Raw genomic sequence first — 18,823 nt, forward strand, 5'->3', positions numbered from 1 at the left:
CCACATCTGGCTCCCTGCTCAGCGGGAAGACTGCTTCTCCCTCTCCCACTCCCCCTGCTTGTGTTCCTGCTCTCACTGTCTCTCTCTGTCAAATAAATAAATAAAATCTTAAAAAAAAACAATCATTGTTTACACTTGAACAATTCTGTTAATTACCAACAAAATGCAGATTTTAAAAATTGCTAAACATTGGGAATAGCAGAGCTATAAAGTTATTTCTTCTGACTTCTGAGCTGTATAGATGTACATAGAAATTTCAAACAAAAACAGGGAAGGGGAAAGGGAAACTGACTGAGGCACACTGTCCTTCACACCCAAAGAGAAATGTCCTATTTTTTATTTTTTAAACCTGTACTATATGTACAGGTTTAAATGTACTAGAGAAAATCCAAAATTTTTAATCTATAGTCCAGCCAATTCACAAGATTGAATGTGAATTTTTCTCTTAGAAGATTAAGGGAAGGGGAATTTATAAACATGTGTGTATGTGTATATGCTTAAATTATACTGACAGCAACATAACCGAGATTGTTTCCCCAACAGGGAATTCTAACTCTGAAAGTGAGTACCACTCACATGCCAAATGTAAGAGCTGCCCAAAGTCCATTCACTCATTTTTCTAAAATATAATGAAAATAAGGCGATGCCCTAAAGACACAATGCGGGGTGGGGCAGGGCTATGGGCGCCCAGCCCGGGGTATGGAGTGGAGGGAAGATGATGTAGATGGCGGAGCTCAGGGTATTATGTGTTGGAGGTGGGGGAGGGCGGGGGCAGGGAGTAAAATAAGCTTTAAAAAATCATACTCACAGGTATGAAAAATCTAGACGTGAAATACTATTAGACAATAGCCCTGTTCTGGTTTCCCACAGCTCAACTAAACAGTTTAAACAAAATTTAACCCTCATTTATAAGCAATGACATGAAATCACTTAGGCTGGAATGTAATTCCTCTTAGATGAAAATATAATTTAAATCACTAGGAAACCAGAAGCCAGCTACTAGTTACTGATTTCTAGCTAGGGCACTAAATAAATAAATTTTTAAGTCCTTCTAAATCAACTAACAAGGCATCCATCACCAAAACTTCTGAAATGTTTGAGTCATATTTACCTGTGGCTACAACTCAAAATTAAATACTACTAAAAGGTTAAGTGTAATAGTACAATCCTGCCATATATCTCAACAAGACACAAAGAAAAAAATACAGTAAATTTTTGGAAGCCAAACATTCTAAAGTTTCCTGAGTCTGTAGTAAACGGTTTTTAAAATAGCTACATGTAATATTAATATTTGTTTCCTTGAGTAACTACAAGGAATTCTGATACTAAATATTTACCATTTATCATTTCAAAAGAAATACCATACTTATAAGCAAGCTTTGCTTTCACTGTTTCTCTTCAAATGCTTCCTAGCTCAGAATAATGAGAAATTATATAGCTGGTAAATAGTTCCATGGTAGACCTTCTCTAGCTGTACCTCAAAATTCTAGCAGATTATGTTTGGCTCCAAGTAACAGAAGCATCTACCTCTATGATAAAATCTTGTCTTTCACAAAGAAGCCAATCTAACCCTTTAGCTATTTAAAAACTGCACATGAGGGGTGCCTGGGTGGCTCAGTAGGTTAAGCATCTGCCTTTGCTCAGGTCATGGTCCTGGGGTCCTGGGATCGAGCCCCACATGAGGCTTCCTGTTGGGAATGGTCTACTTCTTCATCTCCCTCTACCCCTCCCCCATGCTCCTGCTCACTCTCTCTCTCTCACTCACTTGCTCTCTCAAATAATTAAATAAAATCTTAAAAAAAATAAAATAAAAAATAAATAAAACTGCAAATGAAAAATCACAGATGCTGACTGATTTTTATCCATTGCGAATAACTAAAAGTCACACTGTACATCATGGAATGAGTTTAACATATGCACATAATTCTCAATTAATTCACAGAATAGTAGTAATAAAAGGTCATCTGTCCAATCCTTTGTCTTCAACACTTTTGAATAGGCACCCACTTCTGCGAGGCATTTGTAAACATTCTGGTCAACAATTAGGACTCCAGCACGGGTTTGTTGGTCAATTTCCTTCAGTTCATATTCTTACCTAGATCCTTATTTTATTTTACTGCCTCTTGGAAGTCATTGGAAAACCCATACAATTTCTTTCTCAAAGCACCAGACCAGTTACAAATGCCATACACAGGAGGAACACATTGACATCCAATTTTAATTTTATATACTTCAAACACCAGACTAAACTGAAAAATTATCAATTTGGTCTTTAGGTCACAGAAATAACTTGAACTATTCCTTTTAGTGTGCACTACAATTACAAAGTCTGAAGAAAAGCATGCTAGCTTTTAAAACACAAATGAACAAGAAAACAAAGAAACAAGAAAGATCCATGCTCAACGTCCATTTCTACCATTTACTAGTTGTGATCTTGGCAAATTATTTAACTTTTATAGCCTCTTCACCTATAAAATTATTGAATTCTTCATGTCACAAAAATTAAATTAGAATATATGTAAAACACAGGACCCCCATAAATAGTTCCAAATTCTCACCCCTTTCCCAAGTCCTTTAAACACAAATGCACATACACTTCAAATTTCTCATCAAACCTCATATTAGACCCTAGAAGCAATTAGTAATAAAAACAGAATTTGTCACTGGGATGCCTGGCTGGCTCAGCTGGATGCTCATGATCCTTTTGATCTCTGAGTTGTGAGTTTGAGCCCCTCGCTGGGTGTAGATATTACTGAAATAAATAAACTTAAAAAAAAAAAATCTAACCACCATTAAAAAAAAAAAAGCCACAATCTGTCACAATAAGACAGAAATTTAAAAGACAACTAAATTGGGTGCCTGGGTGGCTCAGTTGGTTAAGAGACTGCCTTCGGCTCAGGTCATGATCCTGGAGTCCTGGGATCGAGTCCCGCATCGGTCTCCCTGCTCGGCAGGGAGTCTGCTTCTCCCTCTGACCCTCTTCCCTCTCGTGCTCTCTATCTCATTCTCTCTCTCTTAAATAAATAAATAAAGTCTTTAGAAAAAATAAATAAATAGATAAATAAATAAAAGACAACTAAATTAAAAACTGTTCTGTGTCACAAGAAGCCAACTTACTCAATGTGCCATTTACCTCAAGTAAATGGTAAGTAATCTGTTAATTTACTCTCTAAATACTAATAAAAAACATAGGAATGAGAGAATAACCACTAATGTAACTGTAAAATTTTAAACACTGATGAATTGGGAAAAATAAAAGGAAAAATAAACATTAAAATAATCTACTTCTGTGTTAAATTAAAATTTGGATAATACTCTAGCATAAATCTGCTCAAAAAGACAAACCAATTTTTTAATACCAAGATTGGGAAGATGAGAAATGAGAAATTCACTTATGAACTTTAGAGTGCAGACTCACCATAATTAAAAGTAATGAAGAAAACAGAATCTATTATAATACAAAAGAACTGGAAGACATGCCACAGACAAATTATTTGCAAAAGATACATCTGGATAAAGGCCTATTATCTAAAATACATAAAGAACTTTTTTTTTAAAGATTTTATTTATTTATTTGAGAGAGCGAGAGAGAGCACATGAGGGGGGGAGGGTCAGAGGGAGAAGCAGACTCCCCGCTGAGCAGCAGGGAGCCAGATGCAGGACTCGATCCTGGGACTCCAGGATCATGACCTGAGCCTAAGGCAGTCGCTTAACCAACTGAGCCACCCAGGCGCCCTACATAAAGAACTCTTAAAACTCAACAATAAGAGGGGCACCTGGGTGGTTCAGTCAGTTAAGTGTCTGCCTTCGGCTCAGGTCATGATCCCGGGGTCCTGGGATCGAACCCCAGGTCAGGCTCCCTGCTCAGCAGGGAGTCTGCTTCTCCCTCTCCCTCTGCCCCAACCCCCCCATTTGTGCTCGCTCACTCGCTCTCTCTCTCTCAAATAAAATCTTAACGAAAAACAACAACTCAACAATAAGAAAACAACCTGATTAAAAAATGGTCCAAAGACTTAACAAACACCTCACCAAAGTAGATGGCAAATAAGCATATGAAATGATATTCTACATATGTCACCAGGAAAATGCAAATTAAAACATCAGTGAGATACCACTACACACCTATTAGAATGACCAAAATCTGGATCATCAATAATACCAAATGCTGTCCAGCATGTAGAGCAACAGGAACGCTCATTCATTGCTAGTGGGAATGCAAAATGATACAGCCACTTTGGAAAACTTTGGCAGTTTCTTCCAAAACTAAACGTAATTCTACCATCCGGTCCAGCAATCATGCTCCTTGGCATTTACCCAAAGGAGCTGAAAACTTAAGTCAAAACAAAAACCTGCAACACAGATGTTTATAGCAGTTCTATCCATAACTGCCAAAACTTGGAAGCAACCGAGATGTCCCTTAGTAGATGAATGGATAAACTGGTATATACTATGCAATGAAATATTATCCAGCACTAAAAAGAAATGAGCTATCAAGTCATGAAAAGGTTCCATGGAATAACCATAAATGCATATTACTAAGGAAAAGAAGCCAATCTGAAAAGACTACTACTACTACTGTATGATTCCAGGTACGTGACATTCAGGAAAAAACAAAACTGTAGAGACAGTAAAATGATTTGTAGTTTCTAAGACTAAGGGTGAGAAAAAGATGAATAGGGAAAGCACCAAGGATTTTTTTTGAGCAGTGAAAATAATCTGAATGATATAACAATGGATATATGTAATTATACATTTGTCCAAACCCACAGAATGTATAACATCCTAAGAAAAAAAGTCCTAAGGAAAACCATGAATGTTAGCTGGTTATGATGTGTCAGTGTAGGTTAAAAAAAGAAAAAAGTACCACTCTGGTCACTGATGTTGATATGGGGGGAAGCTATGAATATGTGGGAGCAGAGAGATGTATGGAAAAATCTCTGTACTTCTCTCTCAATTTTGTTATAAACCTAAAACTGCTCTAAAAAAATTAAGTCTAATGAAGGAAAAAAGAGAATATTGTATTACTGACACTTGATTCCCAGCACAGAAAAAGATTTTCCAAAAATATAAAGGATTATTAATTTTGCTTTGAAGAATTTATGGAACTGATTACAGGAGTAAAGCACCTGAAAGTAGGCAAAATGTCAAAAGCCAAAAGAGAATATATAATTTATTATTAACTATATGGGGAAAGTTCTTAAGAAATAAATATAAAGCAATGAGAAATTTTTAAAATAATAGTACTGATAAATAAAATAGCTCTCACTTGGGGCACTGAAAATATACATGAGCATCTCTCTTTTGGAAACAATCTGATTGTAGAAAATATTTAAGTGTTCATAGCCTTAGAAACCAATAATCACATTCTGAAATTTAATCTTAAAAAAATTAGGTCTAAATAGTGAAATCCAAGGTATTGTGTTTTATTCACAAGGCAATAGGTAGATTCCTTTCCCCCACTCCAAAGCCATTGTCTCAAGGTCTTTTGTGTTATTTTAGAACCAACAGTTAGAAGACAAGCCCCAGGCCCAAAGAGAGAAGTTCAGTTGGACTGTACTAGAGAGGGACGGGATGGAAAGAATGAAGAGTTGAAGAGGTAAAAAATGGGGGAAAACAAGGGGCATAAAGGATTCACCCAGATCAAGATCAATACCCCTGCCCCCAAGCCCACTGGGAGTGGCATATGGAAGAAGAGGATGGTGGTGCAGTGGGGGTAAGAGAGAGACAATGACGGTTAAGAACTTTGTTTTAGAAAATTCTGTGAAAGATCCTACTACTCAAGGTTCTCTGTAAGTTGGCCTTCAAAAGAACCTTCCAGGCTTATATAAATAGCATGTCACTGATAAACAGTGTAGATGGAAAACTGGAAAGCCTTTTCCTGATAGTGTTCTAGAATGTATGAAGCTATCCAAAGACTGGGGGAAGGAGGAGCTGTACAGGGGAATAATGACCAACAAAATTAGGTGAGGTCACGACAAAACATATTAAATTTTAGTAAAATGGGAATATATTTCACAGTTACAACCTTACAGATAAGACTCAGGCCTACTGTATATATAAGAGAAAACATAACTTAAAACAACAATTGGGGGTAAATCGTGGTGTTTCTGCATAAGGAATTGCTGTTAAACACAGCTGTTAAAAATGTTTATGCTGATTCCTATGTTCCACTGAATTATAAAATGGCACATACGAGGAAAATATTCTAAACTGATACACTGGCATTGTCTTTTAGTGACAGAACTTTAGCGGAGTTATTTTGGTTTCTATTTTTCCCTGTCTTCTAAGATGTCTCTGACTATATATTACTTCCATAACAGAAAAAAAAAATTAGGAAGTAATTCCCTTTAAATGCATTAAGAATTTCCTATATTTTCAAAACATCTTTGGTATGCTCTAGAACAGACAAATGAAAATTTAAATAAAGGAAGAAGATTTAAGTTCTCTTGAGTGGGTAGAAAGTAAAAAAGCACACTAAAGCTGTTTCTCCTATAGTTTAGTCAAAATTCAAAGAACTTTCAATGTACTAATACTAGGCTCTTAAAAACTGTATCAGCACAGGGGCGCCTGGGTGGCTCAGTCGTTAAGTGTCTGCCTTCAGCTCAGGTCATGATCCCAGAGTCCTGAGATGGAGCCCCACATCAGGCTCCCTGCTCCGAAGGAAGCCCGCTTCTCCCTCTCCCACTCCCCCCGCTTGTGTTCCCTCTCTTGCTCTCTCTGTCAAATAAATAAATAAAATCTTAAAAAAAAAACAAAAAACTGTATCAGCACAGTAACACTGTTCTAAAATAACACTGTTCTAAAAACAAACTACTGATTTAAATATTCTGACCATGCCCAAAATCATGAGAGGAGTGAATGAACTTTCTTCAAATCTCTGAACAAAGGCTGAGAGTGAAAAAATTAATCAGCTTTGCAATATATCAACCATGACTTTTAAACTTCTGTTCAGAGTGATCAAATGCATCAATGACCAATTTCCTAAACACACTTGTAACTAAATGTTAGCATTTGTGGGCCAAACAGTCTAATTGATTCTCTCTTGAGAATTAAAAAGAAATACACAGTCAAGTAGGAATTCAAGTGTTACACACTCTAAGATCAAAATGTTAGTTCTGAAACTGATATCACAATTGCATGTGCAGCAGTAGTACAAAGTCTCAAAAACAATTATGACAGTGTACAAATAATACATATTTTTATCTAAAATTTCTAACTTTTAACATAAGAAATGAGTTTTTCTCTGAGGTAAATCAGGCAAATTACGCCACTATACAAAACAATCACAACTATGGGAACATACACCCCAATTAGGATTACAGTATATAAACAGTATTTGTTGTTTTGATCTAAACACTTAAAATTTTTAAATGGGAAAATGCTTTTGCTATGCAATAAAACAGGCAAACTACCACCATACAGTATGATCACACTGTAAAAACAAAAATCAAACACACAGAAATTAGACTGTTAGAAATGGTAACAAGACTTATCTCTGGATGAAGGGATTCACTGCAGGTCATTTTTATTTCATTTTTTCCTCTAATTTCCTAATTTTTATATCGAGAATATGTTACTTCTATAAATTTTTTTCTTAAAAATCTTTTTTGGGGCGCCTGGGTGGCTTAGTTGGTTAAGCGACTGCCTTCAGCTCAGGTCATGATCCTGGAGTCCCGGGATCGCGTCCCGCATCGGGCTCCCTGCTCAGCAGGGAGTCTGCTTCTCCCTCTGACCCTCTTCCTTCTCGTGCTTTCTATCTCTCATTCTCTCTCTCAAATAAATAAATAAAATCTTTAAAAAAAAAATTAAAAAAAATAAAATAAAAATCTTTTTTGTGTGTGATTTAAGGATGATCACAAAACCTAAGCTAGAAACAAGTGAAGTTGTAACAAAATCAAATTAGCATTTTCTAAACAATGACTATCAAAAGGACTTTACAGGGGCGCCTGGGTGGCTCAGTTGTTAAGCGTCTGCCTTCAGCTCAGGTCATGATCCCAGGGTCCTGGGACCGAGCCCCGCATCGGGCTCCTTGCTCAGCGGGAAGCCTGCTTCTCCCTCTCCCATTCCTCCTGCTTGTGTTCCCTCTATAGCTGTATCTCTCTCTATCAAATAAATAAAAGATCTTAAAAAAAAATTTTAAAAAAAAAGGACCTTATAACAAAAGGGAAGTAGGCTTCTGTGGTTATTAAATTACCATCTAGATTTGGAAAGCATTACCTTGGCATCTCAGATATTTTACCATTTTATTAAAATAAAGCACTTAGAGGTATTTTCACTCATCTTTTCACCCTTACTTACTGTACAGGAAGAACTAGCCACAAATTCACTATTTTGGAAAAAGTTAACATAAATAAATAAACTACAAGTATTATCGATATCAAAAATCAACTTAACCTTTTCCTCAATATCACTAAAATATGAATATGGGCACTAAATTGGTTAACAAGTTTAAGGAGACACAATGGCCAGAAATAATTAAAGAATATAAATAAAGCAGCAAATTTACACATTTAGTACATATCCAAACATGTATTAGCAGTTCATGTGAAATAAAAGCATTCACCAAATATTTCAAGATATTTGCAATAAAAACTGACTTCTAATATTCTTAGCAACAAATAAAATACCCAAAGAACAAGACCGTAAGAAATATCATTTCTGATACAGCTATGCTGGTAAATAACAAAATACAAGATAAAATTTTAAAGGACTAAATGCCAATTTTCATAAAATAATCAGATATTAAAAGCACCACAAACCAAATAGAAAAGACTTCAAAAACCCAAATTTCTCTCTTCAGCAACGGCAGAATTATGGTTTGTAAAGGGTGCTAATAAAAGAAACCACAGAAAGGAAGGTGCTAACATTTTTTGAAAGGAAGTAGTATACTTAATTTACTGTAGCACTAGCTCTTTTACAGCATTTTATTTTAACAGAATAGTCTAGGTCAGAGGTAGCCAGAGAAACCATGTGAACCATACATGCAATGTTAAATTTTCAAGCAGCCACATTTAAAAAAGTAAAAAGAATAAGATGAAATTAATAATATATTTACCCAGTATATCCAAACATGATCATTTCAACCTGTAATCAATTTTTTTAATTGGAATATTTTAACTTTGTTTTTTACTAAGTCTTCAAAATCCAGTGTGTAATTTACACCCACACATCTCAATTTGTATGCTAAATATTCTGAAAGTTTTATTTACTTATTTGAGAGAGAGAGCAAGAGAGAATGCGCACACAAGCATGGGCAAGTGGGGGCAGAGGGAGAGAGAGAATCCCAAGCAGATTCCCTGCTGAGTGCAGAGTCTGAATTGGTGGCACAATCCCACAACCCATGAGCTCATGACCATAACTGGAATCACCAGTCGGACACTTAACAGACTGAAGCCCCTGGATGCTAAATTTTTATTAGAAAAACCACAGAAAACAAATACTGAATTTGATACTAAGACTCATAAAATTTATCTGCCTTTATCAGGAACGATTTTGAATGTGAGTGAAGTGATTACTGCTACCTTCTCCTACAACTTCAAAATAAAATCAGGACAGTTTATATCACTTGTTTTCCTTTAAGGCTAAAAAGTACATCATATCCCCAAAGCAACAGCAGAAAGAATGTCAAAGTAAAAACAGTAAATTAATTTTAAAAGAGTACTGCTGCCAGACAGGAAGATATTAGAGGAAAGGAAGGCAGCCCTGTGCAGTAAGAAGGGTCCCAGAGAGGACTTCAGTCCAGGGGAGCTAAGAGATTATATTCATATTCATATTTTTACTCTCAACACTTCTGACATCAAATGTGTGGTGTTTCTCATACCACCAACAAATTTTTCAATTCTCTGGAAGTCATTCCTGACACTACCTGAAGTTAGTGCAAAGCATACAGATTAAGGGCTCAGTCCCACAAAAATGCCCCCACTTGAGATGATAGCTGGAAGTCCCAGTATAGCTGCCACCTATACTTCTGACCAACATGCTATAGATCGGGAGTTCCCACGACCCCCTCCTCACATTTGATAATTCGCCTGAATGGCTCAAAGAACTCTAACGGTTTACTCACCAGTTAATGCTTAAGAATGCAATCTAAGGCCAGCCAGATGGGAGATACATAGGGCAAGATATCACTGTGGAAATTCCAAGAAGTTTAGGAGCTCTGGATCAGGAGCTGGGGCAAAAATCGAATATATATTTATTATGCCACTTCTACATGAACAGAACTATGCAAATTTGTCCATATATTTAGCAAGATGAGAACCAAGTTTCTCACTACTGGAGAAGGGAAGCATACACGTAGGAAAAGGGGAAAGCTATAATGCACTCTATGTTGAATTGGAATTAGATCTATCAATGTGAACTTGAGGCTTCCAATATATACAGAGAGATGCAAATATATACACATATGGGGCGCCTGCGTGGCTCAGGTCATGATCCTAGGGTCCTGGGATGGAGCCCGGAGTCGGGTTCCCTGCGCATAGGGGGAGCCTGCTTCTCCCTCTCCTTCTGCCCCTCCCCCCTGCTTGTGTGTGCTCTTTCTCTTGCTCTGCTCTCTCAAATAAATAAAATTTTAAAAAAAGTATACACACACACACATATATATACACAGACGCACAAACATTCATGCATACATATATAAATACTTCCTAACTCTTCACTAAAAAATCTGGAAACAGTGATGCCCCAGTAGCCATGAGTACACATTGCTTTCTGAATCTTGTTCTATACTCTAAGGAACCTGTTTCCTTGGGAGAAATGGCTGGTCTAGGGCCAGGGAAGGGAAAGAACATCTTGTGCAGAAAATAAGGATATCATCAAAAAATGATAGGGACATGTTAATAAAAAGGACACAGAAGGCAGCCTCTGGCCCAATCCGGGACAACTGTTAAGTATTTCATAGTAAAAAGGTTTTCTGAGGTTATTAGTGTATCTATCACATAAAGACAAGAGGAAAAAAAATTCTGTCGTGTAATAGTTAGCTAAGTACTGGTTGTTAAAGAGGTCATCTTGTGAAAATGGTTAAGGATGACAGATGCTTAAAATATTAAACTAAGATACTTAAGCAGAGTACATAGTCAGTAAGATCTGTGAAAGCCTGTAATAGTGGCATTTACGGCAAATATGGAAGCTTCCCTTCTATCCTTGTAAGAGGGACAAAATATGGTCAAGATTCTCCGTGGAAGAATATCACTATGCCCCACCCCCTCCACTTATGTTGGGGGGGGCAGGGGGGAAATCTAGACAAAGAAGCTGGTACAAATGCAACACAGACAATTTGTCCACCAACAGTAGTATCTAAACTAGCACCTCCATGTAATAGGGTGCCTGGTCAGGCAGAACAAATATTTGAGAGTCTACCATTTTAAAATTGCTGGTGGCTTTTTTTGTCTAAGCAGAAAAGAACAATGCACCTGAGTGTCACCTTCTTTGTTCTGGGAAGAACCACTTGAGTGGCCCTTCTCAGTAATGTAATTGAAGCAAATAGATATCTTTTGCCCTACAGAAGGTACATACCAGGCTCTATTTTTGACTTTGATAAAAGCATCCCTACCAATAATATTAAATGGTACCAAGTTAAGAGAAAGTGTGTACAAATACACACACACACAAAAGGCTCTTGGTAACAAGCATGCAGACTCCAAGGCCTTCCCTTTTAAGTTTACTGTTACTAGAAATGGCCCTGAATGAAGTCCACTGGCTGGAAAGTTTCCCCCATCCTCAACATCCACAATAATGCAACTTACCTTGAAGGAAGAGAGAATGAAAGCCTAAGCCTATGCCTAGGATGAAAGAGGGAAGCTGAAAACCTCTACAGACCCAGTTACTCTAAACAAAACAAGAACATTTTGAACAATTTCCATACTGTGAAGCGAGATCTTATGTGCCCAAGTATGGATTACCCCTGGTATAACAGGGTAAGGAATTGTCTGACCTCAAAAAACCATATTAGTCTAAAGAACATCCAGGAATCCAGGCCTATGGGATGATATGCTTATTAGTCTGTCCTGGTGTATACATAGGCCAGTAATATCAACTGATACACTTTAAGTGTCTTACTAAATTAATACGAAGTCTTTTTTTTTTTTAAGACAGTCTTTTTTTTTTTTTAAGATTTTATTTATTTATTTGAGAGAGAGAATGAGAGACAGAGAGCATGAGAGGGAGGATGGTGAGAAGGAGAAGCAGACTCTCTGCTGAGCAGGGAGCCCGATGTGGGACTCGATCCCGGGACTCCAGGATCATGACCTGAGCCGAAGGCAGTCGCTTAACCAACTGAGCCACCCAGGCGCCCAATACGAAGTCTTGATACTTCGAGAAGAAAATCTCATTTATCTGGAAATCTTACTTGAGGTAACATCTTATTCCCATAACAATGATGAATAAATTAAACGTTCCAAAGGATTTCAAAACATAATTATGTAATTTAAATGAGATTTCTACTTGGAGCTCAAACAAACAAGAAAGCCAAGTCCTTCTCGATAGCATATGTAATATGTCAAAGTACACAGTGAAAAAAAAAAAAGAAGATTTTTTTAAAAATCAAGGAAAAAAGTCAATTTATACCATCAGCATCAAGAGCTAAACTAACAAACTTTAATTTCAATCTCCAAAGTAAGTAAAACTAAGTCCTACGGAAGTTATACAATAACAATTAACATGTTGATCTATTTGTTAAGTACTCCAATTTCCTTAATTCTGCTTTCCTGGTTGAGTAAAAAATAGCATTGGTACCTAACAATTTTAGGAATTTAGGAATTTAATTTTTACTAACAATGTAATACTTGAAAATGAACAATCTTTACAGAAGTTGCTAAAGATCACTGACAAAAATCCTACTAATGCTACTGCCTTTCAATTTGTCTCTATTAGATGGAAATTTGATACACACAGATGACAGAAATACCGCTTTACCTTAAATAAGTCTAAACAGAACATCCTGTGATAACCAATGAATGTAAATAGCATCTAAAAAAACTCTGAATACACCAATAAGTTAATTAAAAAGACCCTACCATCTCCCTCCTTAAAGAATCTACATATAAATACTGGCTAAAAGAACATTTAAATAGAGATTCATATCATGAAGTGAAATATAAAGGTGTAAGATGTTCAACGACGAATTATAATTGCTAAATAGAGCAAAAGGACTTAGAATTCCACAAAAATTCAAACTCTTCTTCCTGGTTTAACTGAAGTAATCTGCAGTGGAAAGAACAAGATACACCATGATCTTAAATAAGTTATTAAACCTGAGTTAGTTTCTTCAAATATAAAATTAAGAAAATATCTGCCTTGTACTGTGCCTGTTGCAAAAAAAGGCTCTCATTAGATAGGTATTAGTAACTGTTAATACCTTTCCAGATTAATTAGCAAGGAACACTTTGCAAAAAAAGGCCTGAAGAAAGGTATGCAGTATTTAGGGCTTTTGTTATAGAAAAGTCCATTTTTACCACATTCTAGAAACAGTATAGTAATTCAGAATCTTTCTTGTAACAAAATTTTATTTGAAATCTTGCTGTTTCCTCAAGTGACACACAAAGATGGGTCATTTCAGAGAGATGCTCACTTTTGAAGTATATATCACCATGCTATTATGTAAATGAAACATGAAGGCCAGAGATTATAGGAGAGAAACGAACTGTCTTTAACCAGAACATTACTTCCAATGAGTATTCTGGTAAGTATTCTGGACACTAGTTGATAAATAGCATGAAGTATGAAAACTTATTTGGACTAAATCTAACTATCCACAAAAATAACCAAAACTAAAATAATTAGCTTAGAACAGACCCTTAAGATAGATACTGAGGCGGAGAAAGCAGAGAAAATACTTTTTCAATGCTTCAAGTTTTTAAAGCCCTTTCCTTGCTTATCTATCCATCTCATCCTTGATCATGCCTTCTACTTAGCCAATCTTTCTTGCCCCATACTCATTTAAACTTGTCTAAATAAAAGAAATAATTAACCTTCCTCAGCCATTCCCTTAAAACCACTACAAATTTTCCACTATTCTCAAACTGTAAGATCACCAAATACCTGGAACAAATGTGACATAATGTTAATCTGTTAATTCTGCATGTACATGTGAGTTTGTGATAACATCCTTTGTATAGCTTTTCCAAAAAAGGAACTTTACTTTATTAATACAGAATAATTTTTAAAATATGTAACAAGTTATAAAAGCAATACACTGTGTGTGTGTGTGTGTATTTTAAGAGGTGGGGGGAGCATGGTGGAGGCTCAGAGGGAGAGAGAGAATCTTAAGCAGGGTCCACACCCACCGCACAACAGACCTCACAATCCTGAGCCAAAATCAAGAGTCAGATACTTAACTGACTGAGCCACCCCGGTGCCCCCACACTGTATGTTCTTTATGGTGTGTAAACTGTATTTAAATCAAGCTGTTAAAAAAACACACACACACAAGTCAACCCAAGATCTAGATACATGTTCGAATAGAATTTCCCCCAATGATGGAAATGCTCTTTATCTGTGCCATCCAATACGATAGGCACACATGGCTTTTGAGCACATGAAATGTGGCTAGTTTAACTGAAGAACTGAGTTTTTAAATTTTATTCCATTTTAATTAAGTTAAATAGCCACAGGAGGCTAGCGAACAATACATAAATCTAGGATGTTACCAGTGACTTCTATCCACCCTTGCTCACATCCCCTCTTAGATAATCCTGAATTTTGTTAATGACTTAATAGCCAAATACAATAAATTTCCAAAGCCTAACTAATCTCTACAACTCTTTTCTAGTCCTTCTAACATCTATTCTCCAAAATTACTACTATGCAAATTGGACTTCTCTACTATATTCCTTTCTTAAAATTTTATTCCCTTGATACTGCCATTCTTCTAGCATTCTATTTAGTCTAACCCCTGGGCTCTTTTTTTCCACTGCCCACCCATTAATTATTCCTATTCTGCCCCAGGAAAATTATCCTTCCCTGGCTCTTCCTCTATATTTATATATATCCTCTCCCTCGATGATTTCATGTACTTGCATTATTTCAGCTATGACTAACACAGACATTTGGGAATCTTGGACCTATTCTTCGAGCTTCAATAATATATCCAACTGCCTACTGAACTTCTTCCTGGAGGTTTCACAAGTACCTCAGGCTTAACATGTCAAATTGAATGTATCTCCATAGCCTTTCCCCTCCCCCAAAAAAACAAAACCCCTAATTCTTTCTTATTCCTTCCCTCAGTTGACAGCACAATCACCTATCCCTACCCTTTTTTATCTGTGCTTCATTTTTCCTCCAAATGCCAATTCATCACCAAACACTGAATATTTTATCTCCGAAATATTTAAAGATTCCTTTTCTCTACTACTGCCCTCATTTCAGGGTGTAGAAATCGCATACTCATACCCCAGCTAAACTCTACACAGACCTTGTACTCCTTAAATCCATTGTCCACAATTACTACTATGCAAATCTACTTACCTTCTTTGTTTATAATTCTTTAGTTACTCTCCACTGCCTATAGCTGAGTATTTGTGTGGGAGGGGTGTGCGCAATGTTCAAAGAGCATGTAAATATAAATATGATAATGATGTCTAGGAATTCTTCAACATGTTAAAGAGATGACCTGTGCATTTTCCAAATTTATCTTAACCCACAATGACATGCCAGTCCAAGTAAGGAGAGTATCCACGTAGAGATGGATATATAAGGTTATTTAGCACAAAACTACTGGCCATTAAGATGATCTTGTCAGGGACACCGGTTGGCTCAGTCAGTTAACCGTCTGCCTTGGGCTCAGGTCATGATCCCAGGGTCCTGGGATTGAGTTCTGCATCAGGCTCCTTGCTCAGCAAGGAGCCTGCTTCTCCCTCTCTCTGCTCCCCGCCCCCCCAAGCGTTCTCTCGCTCACTGTCTCTCTCTCAAATAAATAAAATCTTAAAAAATAATAAGATGATCCTGTCATTATCCCAAGCAAGCTGTTTACTTCTATTAATAGAGAAAATGTGCACATCAATAATGATTTGATTTACTAGTTTCACCTCTGTTTGGTTTATATATTAGTTTGTGTTTAATTAACACAAGACCATCCATCATGCACATACTGACCAAAAAAAAATCATCTGTCTCCAAGAAACTGAACCTTGGCTGCATAAAAAATAATTATTTCTACAGAAATACTGTGGTTTTTCTTAACTAACCTGAATATGATGATTACACCAACTAGATTCTAAACACTTTTTAAAATTATTCCTAAATTCTTAAATTTCTTAAGTATTCTTGAATTTGGGGCACCTGGCTGGCTCAGTCGGTTAAGCAACTGCCTTCGGCTCTGGTCATGATCCTGGGATCGAGCCCTACATCGGGCTCCCTGCTCCACAGGGAGCCTGCTTCTCCCTCTCCCTCTGCCGGCTACTCCCCTTGCTTGTACTCTTTGTCAAATAAATAAATAAAATCTTTTAAAAAAAAGAATTCCTGAATTCCTAGAAAAACTGTATTTGCTTTTGTGATGACAATTTACCTGAGGATTCCTTTCTAAAAATCATGAAACACATTCTTTTAGTATAGCGCACTTAATATGTCAATCTTGCAATGCCAAGATTCAAGTCACGATGTCAAAAAGCAAATTCATTATGAAAGCCCATTTGAGGGGCGCTTAGGTGGCTCAGCCAGTTAAGCGTCCAACTGGTAATTTTGGCTCAGGTCATGATCTCAGGATTGTGAGCTAAGTTGAGTGCTGGGCACGGACTCTGCTTAAGATTATCTCCCTCCCTCTGCTCCCTACTCTAAAAAAAAAAAAAAGAGCCCATCTGAAAAATCTAAATTAATATAAATTAAGGTGGAGATATGATCACGTCAATCACAAAACCAAGCAAATTACTGACATCACTCCTCTCATGCAGAATATCAATAACCAACCTTTTAAAAAGTACACACAATATTAAGCCTACCACCTGATAAAGACACCATCCTCTCCCAAATAAAAACTCTTTTTTTAAATTTTTTTTTAATTTTTAAAGATTTTTATTTATTGAGAGGGAGAGAGAATGATAGAGAGCATGAGAGGGAAGAGGGTCCGAGGGAGAAGCCGACTCCCTGCTGAGCAGGGAGCCCGATGCGGGACTCGATCCTGGGACTCCAGGATCATGACCTGAGCCGAAGGCAGTTGCTTAACCAACTGAGCCACCCAGGTGCCCCCAAATAAAAACACCTTAAGAAGAGCTTCTGCCAACTTCCTTCAGTCTGAAAAGCTGCTCCCCTTTGTCTTAAGATTTGATAAAATTCCTAAAATTGAAAAACCAAAAAGCTCCTAAAACCCAACTTTATTTTTTCTAATTAGAAAAAATATTTTATTTTACTTTTATTTTATTTTTTACTAATTTTTATTTGGATTAATCCAGTTGAGGTCAATTAGGAAAGGGTGGGGATAGAGGAGAGAATCTGTGTCAATATTAGAATCTGGATGAGTGCTATTCTCTTCCAGATTTTTAAAATTTTGCTTTTTAACTTCTACAGAGCTAAACAAAGTAGTGAACAAAGCAATTATATCATTGTTCCAATGTAGCTTATTAACTCAAACATTTTAATTCCAGTGCCTTTTCCCTAATTTTCTATTACATGTCCTAAAGCCCAATTTTAAGAAGTTCAAAATATCCAACCAATTTTTAACAAGTGACAACATAAGGCCTTTAAAAAATGGATTTTTTTAGGGGCACCTGGGTGGCTCAGTGGGAAGCCTGCTTCTCTCTCTCCCATTCCCCCTGCTTGTGTTCCCTCTCTCGCGGTCTCTCTCTGTCAAATAAATAAATAAATAGTCTTTAAAAAAAAAAAAAGGATTTTTTTTAAAGCACTATTATCCTTTTATTATCTATAACACTTTACAAAGTATCTTCACATAGTTTTTCAGTTATCTTCAACAATCCAGCTAAGTCATACTACTAATAAATCAGCATTACAGATGTAAGTTCCTTACTCAGGGTCAGATAATTGAGTAACAGAGAACCCAAACGTGCTGCCTTAGAGAGGTCTTTTCCATCATAGAGCATTGTGTTATACTATAGTGAACTCTCCAAATACAAGATTAGAGAATCTGCTGTGGACCAAAGAGAGGCAAGGAGTATGGATAAAACAACCCTGAGATTTACAACTATTTCTAACTTAGAAAAGAACATAGTATTTATCAAAGTAATTTGAGAATCTATTTATATCTTCAAAGAGCTCAAGGACTAGTTAAGGAGACAAAGAATATAAACAATTTCGAATCATTCCAAAGAATGCCATAAGAATGATCCCAAAAGGAAAAAGATCTCAGCAAATTCTGGAAGGTAATAATTCAAAAAGGCTGGCACTTGAGAAAGTGACAGGTCATTAAATTACAAAGTTAGGCAGAAGACAGGTAAAGCTAAAGAATTTCAAAGCACTGATGACAATATGTTCAATTCCAAAGTTCCCCCCATAAGGACAGCAACAATAAGAGTTTTGCTACATGAATTTTCAAGTATAAGTATAGACAAATCAAACAAAATATTCAAAAATATCCTCAAAGAGACAGCCTAAAAAGATGCTGTATCATCACTGTTAATACTTACGTGGCAGGCCCTGTCCCAAATATTTTATATTTACATAATTCATTTAGCTGTCACAACAACTCTATAAAGTAGGTACTCTTATTACATCCCATTTTATCAATAGGAAACTAGCACAGAAGTTGCCCAAAGTGACACATCATTAGCAGGGTCAGGATTTGAATTCAGTTATGTTCTTAATGACTATGTTATACTGCAGAAAACAATGCCCTCTTCAAATCTAAATTTAGGTCATGCATGGTAAGTCTCACCTATTCCTG

General features: G+C 36.5%; 1 protein-coding gene across 17 annotated transcripts in view; it reads right to left on the reverse strand.

Moving 5' to 3' along the window:
* The window catches only part of WNK1 (WNK lysine deficient protein kinase 1), a 149,718-nt gene that overhangs the window by 123,891 nt on the left and 7,004 nt on the right, over positions 1-18,823 (reverse strand). The gene's annotated exons all lie outside the window — the stretch shown is intronic.

This window comes from Eumetopias jubatus, unplaced genomic scaffold (assembly GCF_037043125.1).
Source record: "Eumetopias jubatus isolate StellerSeaLion01/CBP00866 unplaced genomic scaffold, mEumJub1_p1.0 scaffold_8, whole genome shotgun sequence".
In the NCBI taxonomy this organism is placed as follows: domain Eukaryota; kingdom Metazoa; phylum Chordata; class Mammalia; order Carnivora; family Otariidae; genus Eumetopias; species Eumetopias jubatus.